The following is an 8874-nucleotide window of genomic DNA, read 5'->3' as shown; positions in this document are numbered from 1 at the left end:
TGCCTGAACTATCTGAAAGTATTTGTACTGCCACAAATGTTACATTATAAAGGACTCATTCCACTTAAACCGTTCAGTGGCTTCACAATGACATTAGATTTGTGCATGATAAGGCAAAATTGATGAAAGCACTTATCATTTTTCCACTGATACCTGTGTTCTGCATGGACAGTTTCTTTCATGACATATAGTTCAAATATATATATTGAACTGTTTCCACATTTTTTTCATTAATGGATTTCAAATCAAAAGAGACATTAGCATTTACTGCAATAAAAACTTCACAATTTTGTCTTTCCCCTAACGTCATTTAATAGGAGCATTTTGTAAACATACACACTGTGCCATTACTACATTTACCAAGCGTCTAATCAGCATCCTTGTTAATTTTAGTAATTCTGTTGAGGATAAAAAGAAACACTGCATTTCCTTTGATTGTCCCTAGATGCTATTATATTTATTTGTTTATTAAAGTAGACAAATCTGCATCAGATTTTTAGTAGATGATGGAAAACTGGAGTTCGAGAGACAGAGAAGATGAGTTGAGAGACCACAGTGAGGACCCCAAGGCCAGCAAGTTCCAGGACTGATCGTAGTAAATAGTACTTACTGAGAGTATTTAATGTCTCATATAGTACACAACTGCAAACAGAAATGAATAATATTACAGTATGCCTTTAAAAAATTTCTTTTGTTCAGCTTTGAGATTTTCATAAAATTAAGGTCAGAGGAATGAGGAATAAAGTATTAAATTGAAAAGCAAACCATCTTAGTTGTACCCATTTATAATGACATTGAGAATGTCACGACTATTACATTATAACACATTGTGCAAGTTTGTTGGCTTGTTTGTTCACTGTCTCACGGTTTGATTGAGATATAATTGACATACAACTCTGTACACGTTTAAGATACACAACATAATGATTTTTTTTTACCTTTTATTTTTTTATTTATTTTTTAAAACTTTTTTAATTGAGTTATAGTCATTTTACAATGTTGTGTCAAATTCCAGTGTAGAGCACAATTTTTCATTTATACATAAACATGTATATATTCATTGTCACATTTCTTTTCACTGTGAGCTACCATAAGATCTTGTATATATTTCCCTGTGCAATACAGTATAATCTTGTTTATCTGTTCTACATTTTGAAAGCCCAGTCTGTCCCTTCCCACCCCCGCCCTCTTGGCAACCACAAGCTTGTATTCTATGTCTATGAGTCTGTTTCTGTTTTGTATTTTTTTTTTTTTTTTTAGATTCCACTTATGAGCAATCTCATATGGTATTTTTCTTTCTCTTTCTGGCTTACTTCACTTAGAATGACATTCTCCAGGAACATCCATGTTGCTGCAGATGGGTTTTATGTTGTCAGTTTTTAAGGCTGAATAGTATTTCATTGTATAAATTGCCACATCTTCTTTATCCAGTCATTGTTGATGGACATTTAGGCTGTCTCCATGTCTTGGCTATTGTAAATAGTGCTGCTATGAATATTGGGGTGCAGGTGTCTTTTTGAAGTTGGAGTCTTTCTAGATATATGCCCAGGAGCAGGATTCCTGGGTCATATGGTAAGTCTATTCCTAGTCTTTTGAGGAATCTCCATACTGTTTTCCACAGTGGCTGCACCAAACTGCATTCCCACCAGCAGTGAAGGAGGGTTACCTTTTCTCCACAGCCTCTCCAGCATTTGTCATTTGTGGACTTTTGAATGATGGCCATTCTGGCTGGTGTAAGGTGATACCTCATCATAGTTTTGATTTGCATTTCTCTGATAATTAGTGATATTGAGCATTTTAAAAATATGGAACGCTTCACAAATTTGTGTGTCATCCTTGCGCAGGGGCTGTGGTAATCTTCTCTGTATCATTCCAATTTTAGTATGTGCTGCTGGAGCGAGCACTACAACATAATGATCTGACTTACATACATCATGAAATGATTACCACAAGTTTAGTGAATCTCTATTATCCTGTATAGAAACAAAATTAAAGAAATAGAAAAAAATCTGTAATGAGAACTCTTAGGATTTATTCTCTTAACATCTTTCATATATAAACATACAGCAGTGTTAATATTTATCATGTTGTACATTACCTCTTTAGTACTTATTTTTCTCATAACTGGAAGTTTGTACCTTTAAATGTCCACCCCTTTACCCCAGCCTCTGGTAACCGCAAATCTGATCTCTTTCCCTTTGAGCTTGTTTTTTTATTTATTTATTGCTTTTTGAAATATAACTGACCTGCAATACAATGTTAGTTTCTCTTACACAACATAATATTTAAAATTTTCTATACATTTCAATATGATCCCCACAATAAGTCTAGTTATGATTTGTTACCAAAGATACAATATAATTATTGACTATCTTCCCCACATTGTACACTTCATACCCATGACTCATTTATTTTATAACTGGAAGTTTGTATCTCTTCATCTCCTTCACTTATTTCCTCCCCCCACCCCGTCTCTCTTGGAAACCGCTTCTTTGTTCCCTGTTTATTATTTGTTATGATTGTTCATATATTTTGCTGTTAAAATTCCACATGAGTGAAAACGTACAGAATTTATCTTTCTCTATCTGAATATTTCACTTAACATAATATCTTCTAAATCATCTATGTTCTCATAAATGCCAAGATTTTATTCTTTTTTTTAATGGCTGAGTAACTTATGTTATATATTATATATACAAAATCTTCTTTGTCCAATCAACCATTGATGGGTACTTAAGTTCCTTCTGTATCTTGGTAATTATAAATAATGCTGCGATAAGCATAAAGGTGCACATATCTTTTCTAATTAATGTTCTGGTTTTCTTCAGATAAAGACACAGCAGTGGAATTGCTAGGTCATATGGTAATTCTGTTTTTCGTTTTTGAGGACTCTGCATACTGTTTTCCATAGGGGCTGCCCCAATTTACATTCCCAATAACAGTGCACAAGAGTTTCCTTTTCTCCACATCCTCGCCAACACTTGTCATTTGTTGTCTTTTCGGTGATAGCCATTGTGGCAGGTGTAAGGTTATCACACGACCATAATAAAAATTTTAATCTGGGAAAATGAAGAATGAGAGGCACACTGAAATCACTTTTCCAGAGCAATGGCAACATCCTACAGGTTAGGCACTGCAGAAACTTCTGCTTTGTTGGGGCATCATCTTACTGGGACCCTCCCTAATTGGCCTCCTTTTACATTGTTCTGCAGGATTGCTTGATTTTTTTTTTCCCTCATTCTGACAAATTTTTCCTTGTTTATTATTTTGCAAAGCTACATCTGAAGTGCATAAAATTACCTATTTGGTAGTGTGTGACTTTTATAGCGTTCCTCCTACTTGGCAACTCTGAACACCAAGGGATGATTTGAAGTAAAATAGTCAAGCCATTTTTTTCTGGATTATTTTTTCCTTTAAGAAAACAATTCCTCTAAAATGTATTAGAATTCTGCTCTTTTTTTTTTTTTTTTTCCAAATGTGGCAGCAAAACTATGCAAAGTTCTCGGTGCATAATTCTCAGATCTGCAGTATTTTTTAATTTATTTTATCAATCTATTACAGTTAATCCCACTAATTTTTGGCTAATTTGGGGTAAACTGAAGGAAAGGATTCAGATATGTCAGTATTAGTTTGAAAGATCTTTCTCTCAAGACTAAGACAATCATCCAACAAAGGAGTCTTATCGGGTCTTTCCAGTCTCAAATCTTTTGACTTAGATCTAGACGTGATCTAGAGGTGGTGCCTTTTCCAACCCCATGACTTTCTTTATTTCTTTATTTCCTCTATTAGCGTCTATATTTGAAGACCAGTCAATTCTTACTTGATCTCATATCTTACAGTACTTTGCTAAAAGCTGCCAATCATAGCCGATACACACTTGGTCTTAACTCCATTTCTGTGAAGTTAGGCTAGGCAAGCACATAGTCTATTTTGAAAATTTTCAACAATTAAATGGCAATAGTTTTCCTGAACATTTTGCCAGATCTTCAGCTACAAGATTTACAATATCTATTTTCTTACCACCTGTCATCCAACCACTAAGCCAATGACACACATTTTAGGTGCCTGTAAAGGGAACAAGCCATTTCCAGTTACCAGCTTTGTTGCCAAAAAATCAGCCTCTGCACCCCAAAAAGTGAATTCAAACTCAGTGGCAGAGCTTGGGGAGTAAAGAAGAGAGCCACTTTATTGCTTTGCCCCCCACAGGGGAGTCATGGCAGGCTCATGCCTTGGAAACTGTGACTCCTTATTGGGGTTGGCGCTTGGTGATCGTATAGGCAAATGGGACGGAGCATATCAGTGATAATGAACAGTAGAGTCTTTTATAAAAGTTTATTGTGTGTCAGTGGGAACTTCCGGTCGCTCCCTGCAGCCTTGGCTATATCAGGTCTGATCCCTCCCATGTCATGGGGGCTCTTGGAGGATCTGGTTGTTCCTTCAGTGTTATCATTCCATGAACTTCTTCCTGGAAAACTGCTTCTGGGTTTTGGTTACAAGCTATTTTGGGGAGGGAGTAAATCATAGGGTTGGGGGTGACTGAGCACGTAATCATTCAAGCAAGTTAAACAGTAGAGTAGCAAGGAATAAAACAGGTGGGTCTGTTAGAAGGAACTCCGAGAAAACAAGTTAACCCATCACAGTGAACTATGTAAGCTGCCTTAGCATCAGGGAGGCCATTTTGTGTCTCCTTCAGTTTTACCAAAATTTTGGTGTAAGGTCATGTAAGACTAGCTACTCTAATAAATGTACAAGTACTCAAATGTGACTGACATTTATCACTCAAGTAAATTTCAACACTGTGCTCTTGACTGGTCTGTCTTTCTTCCTAGGTGTAATTTACACACCAGGGTTTCTTTAATCTTGAGGTTCTCTGTCTTTCAACCCTTGGGCTTTCAGACACATTGGATCATGTCCAAAGAAAAGGGAAATTTTATGGAAGATCCTGTACAGGAAGTTTCATGAGTCAATCCTAGAAACCGTCCCCAACAGTCCACTCCTAATCTGCTGCTCAGTCACAGTGCAGGACCACACTCACATCAGTGTACACTAGCCGTGTGTGCAGGAAGATTATAGCTTGGTATCCATTTTCACATCAGGGTGTGATTTGATAATATAGTTTCAATTTCCTGCAGAGAGGGATTACTGCTTTTCTAACATACCATTTCTATAATATTGGAAGAGAAAGCCTGTGGTTTTGGAAAGGTGTTTTTAGGTCATAGAAGACTCCAGCCATTATATACAGCTGTGTTCTGAGGAGGAAACTTGCATGTATGGAAGTTTGAGCAAATGCTGATGGACATGTCAAGAAAAAGTGTGTCAGGAGCGTCAACATGCTTCTTTGACTAATGAAAGTGAATATTTGTGAAAAGAAGAAATAAAAAATCCTTCCGGATATGGTTTTAGATAAAAATGTGTTGATTGGTCTGGGTTTTTTATTTTAGAAAAAAATTAAAGCATTAACTTCAGAAAAAAAAAGAGGCATATTTTTGTTTGGACAAAGTGAACTGAGTTCTGTTTAGTTTCATCATTGCTTTATGTATGCACATTCATTTTTTAGAGATCTCACAATTTTTTTTAAATCCTCCACTTGTGCTTTGCTTTTTCTTGGCGGGGGAGGGGGGTAAACTAGGTCTATTTATTTATTTAATGAAGGTGATGAGGATTGAGCCCAGGACTTCGTACATGCTAAGCAAGTGCTCTACCTCTAAGCTATAACCTCCCCCTGAACATTTTGTTGAATCGAGGATGAAATGATTAGTTCTGGACTTGAACTAAGTAAGCGATAGAGTTTCTAGATATTATGACATAAATCATGCAAAATTTTAAACTTTTATTCATTGTAAAATGCAAGGTGGCATGCATGGAAGGTATTATTTGAAGCTATGTTTCAGGAAAAGACATTTAATTGTCTTTTGTCAAAATACATTCTCCCTCCAACTGGTCACGTGAGTGATGTCATGACTGTGCACATTTAAAATTTACAGAAATATTTGTATGCTGTGGGGATTTTCACTTACTGTGATTATTACCATTATTATTTTCAAGTCATATCATCTAACAGGACTTTTTAAATCAAAAAATGCAATGGCAAGTGATTGCGTTATCTGATTCTCAAAATAATATGGATCAGAGAGTCATTTTGGCCATAATTAACTTCGGGTTGCCCAAGGGAGTAAGAGGAAGTTAGTTTGTGTTGTGAATATTCCTCTTCATATACGTTGTATTTTAAACTCTGTTTTATCTAGGCACTTATTAAAATAAACATGATTAGTATGCAGCCATTGTTTTAAACTTTAAATTTCCTTCAGATATATTTGGAATTAAAATGTATTTTCCGTATTATTTGGAGGAAGTGTGAACAACTTACTGTTATCAATATTTCTCTTATTTTCATGGTCAAAAAATGAACAATTATCGGGAGCTTGGTTTTTTTTTCCTATTTCGGATAGGCCAGTTAAAGTAACATAGTCAACCACCTCCTGCTTTTGTGTTTTTTAAAGTTAGTTTTTATTGGCATTTGAAAAGAACATGACACTGAAAATTAAAGCCATAAATGTTAAGCCTTATAGGGTTGAGACACTGAAAATAGCATGATAGATCAGAACCAGCTGAGAACAGAGGAAGGAAACTCACCCTTAGAGGATCTTAAAATCAAAGGGAAACAAATGCATAAACAAGATGAAGATACGAAGTTCAAAGTCGTCTAAAGGATTTTGCTTTTCCGAACAATCTGAAGAGCTATGGCATTTTTAAAATGGGTCTGTCATTTTGAAACCTGAAGACAGACGAGTTTATAGTTGAATTTCGTCCAGTAGCCATTGTCCTTAAAATGTATGCTTTGCCTTTAAAAAGAAATAAATGACATGACCTTAAAGAAAGAAATCTACAGTAATGGTCCCAATTTTGCCAGTTGAGGCACTAAAACCGTGCTGACCTCAAAAGTGCTCTGGTCTACCCTTAGTGATGTTAGCGTTCTTTTCAAATCGTGTTGTTTTTGCTACTGGCAGATACACAGGCTTCCGGGAATGCAGGGTAACTGGTGTTTTTCTGTGACTTTCCTCAGATTCCACAGCTACCTGTCTTTGTCCCTCATCTCGGAGGTTACATTGCTGACACCATTAATTTTCTTTAGCAAAGTCAGTCAGCGAGATTTATCCTTGAATTGTTTGGAACGATCACACCAACAAACAACTTGCAGCCAACTGTGCTCTCGGCATTTCAGAATTAAATGATATTGTAGATGCCACGTGAAATCTAATAGTTTTGTGACATTGCAAAAATATCTAAATGAGGGGAGGAAAAAGAGGATTCTGATCTACAAAATTTCAGTCAAGCGGTGTCCAGAACGCAAAAGCTTAATAGTATTTGTAATAGTGACAGTTCCCTACAACTTTCAATAACTTCCTCTGCCCCATAATACATTCTTAACAAGATGAAAAGATTAAAAGAAAGAAAATTCATTTCTTAAATAAAAATTTTCGCCTTTATTCTTTGTATGTTAATGGACAGCAAATCACATCTATATAAAATAATTCTATCTTACTTCCATTTTAAATGCGTCTTAAAAGCAAATTATAAAGTATTTCACTTCTCCTCTGTAAAATAAGTTTTATCAAGAATTCAAGGGGAAAAAGAAAAGCAATATGAAAACACAAACTTTGCTATTAAGAAGAAAATAATAGAATAAAAGTAGATTCTTGATAGTTTTTCCATTTCAGTTGAAGCTCATATAGGTTATTCTAAATGCCCTAATTGGACAAAAGTCACCCAATGGAATTTTACTTCATGTCATAAAAATACTAAAAAATACTAAAAAAAAAAATACCTGTAGCATGGCTAGTATTAGAATAAGAGGGTAAAAAAATAAAGGTTGAAAATAAAAACTTGTATAATAGGAGAGCCATGATAAAGAATAGATGTGCACTGATTTTTTAATCCCAAAACAGCCGATTTGAAAACACTTCTCTTGTGGAGGACTTTTCTAAATAGGAAAAAAATATATTTGTATGTAGAATACATAAAATATATAATGTTGTTTTCTGAAAGATTTTATTAATGTAAATAGGATGTGCGGATTTGCACACAAGAGCATTCTGTTTCAGACAAATATGCATGTTCACCCAAATGGAAAAAAAAAACACATATGGAAATTTTAATACACAGTAACACAGAGAAGTATTTTATTGTCACAAGATATGGCAATGAGTTTGTTTTTCACTGTAATAGATAAAGTTGGTAACACTATTATTTTGTCCTTAGAAATTAGGCTGAGTATCTTTGTAGGCAGAATAGTGTCCCCCGACTTCAGAGATAGCTATATCCAATCTCCAGAAACTGGAAATATGAGATTACATAGCAGGGGAGAATTAGATGGAATTAAGTTTGCAACCAACTGACCTTAAGATAGAGGCTATTCTGTGTTATCTGGGTAACCTCAATGTAGTCACAAAGATCCTTAAATTGGGACAGGGAACCACAACAAGAGAGATGGCGGCTGCTAGTGCTGACTTGGAAGATGCAAGAATGGACCACCAGTCCAAGAATGCGGGCCACGTCTAAAGGATTGAATAGAAAGCAAGTGGATTCTGACGTAGGGCTTCCAGAAGGACTACAACCCTGAGAACAGCTTTACTTTAGTTCAGTCAGACCCATTTTGGGTTTCTGACCTCCTGACTGTAAAATAACAAATTTGTATCATTTAAGCCACTAAATTTATAATAATTTATTGCAGTAGCAATAGGGAAATAATACAGATTTTGGTAACTTTCTGTTCAGAATTTTCAATATCTTACTCCACCCAAATATCTGTGGCCATCCAATTTAATGTTCTGTATAGTGTGATACTTTAGAGAAATACTAAAACACTGAGCCATT

General features: G+C 35.3%; 1 non-coding gene across 1 annotated transcript; it reads right to left on the bottom strand.

The window, feature by feature from the left end:
* Positions 1-1799: 1799 nt before the first annotated feature.
* LOC116149114 (U6 spliceosomal RNA) lies at positions 1800-1902 on the bottom strand. The gene has a single exon (XR_004132724.1). It is a non-coding gene; the product is annotated as a U6 spliceosomal RNA (small nuclear RNA).
* Positions 1903-8874: the final 6972 nt, after the last annotated feature.

This window comes from Camelus dromedarius, chromosome 1 (genome assembly GCF_036321535.1).
Source record: "Camelus dromedarius isolate mCamDro1 chromosome 1, mCamDro1.pat, whole genome shotgun sequence".
NCBI classification, from domain to species: Eukaryota; Metazoa; Chordata; class Mammalia; order Artiodactyla; family Camelidae; genus Camelus; species Camelus dromedarius.
The sequence above is the reverse complement of the archived record's forward strand: the minus strand, read 5'-3'. Positions and strand labels throughout refer to the sequence as shown.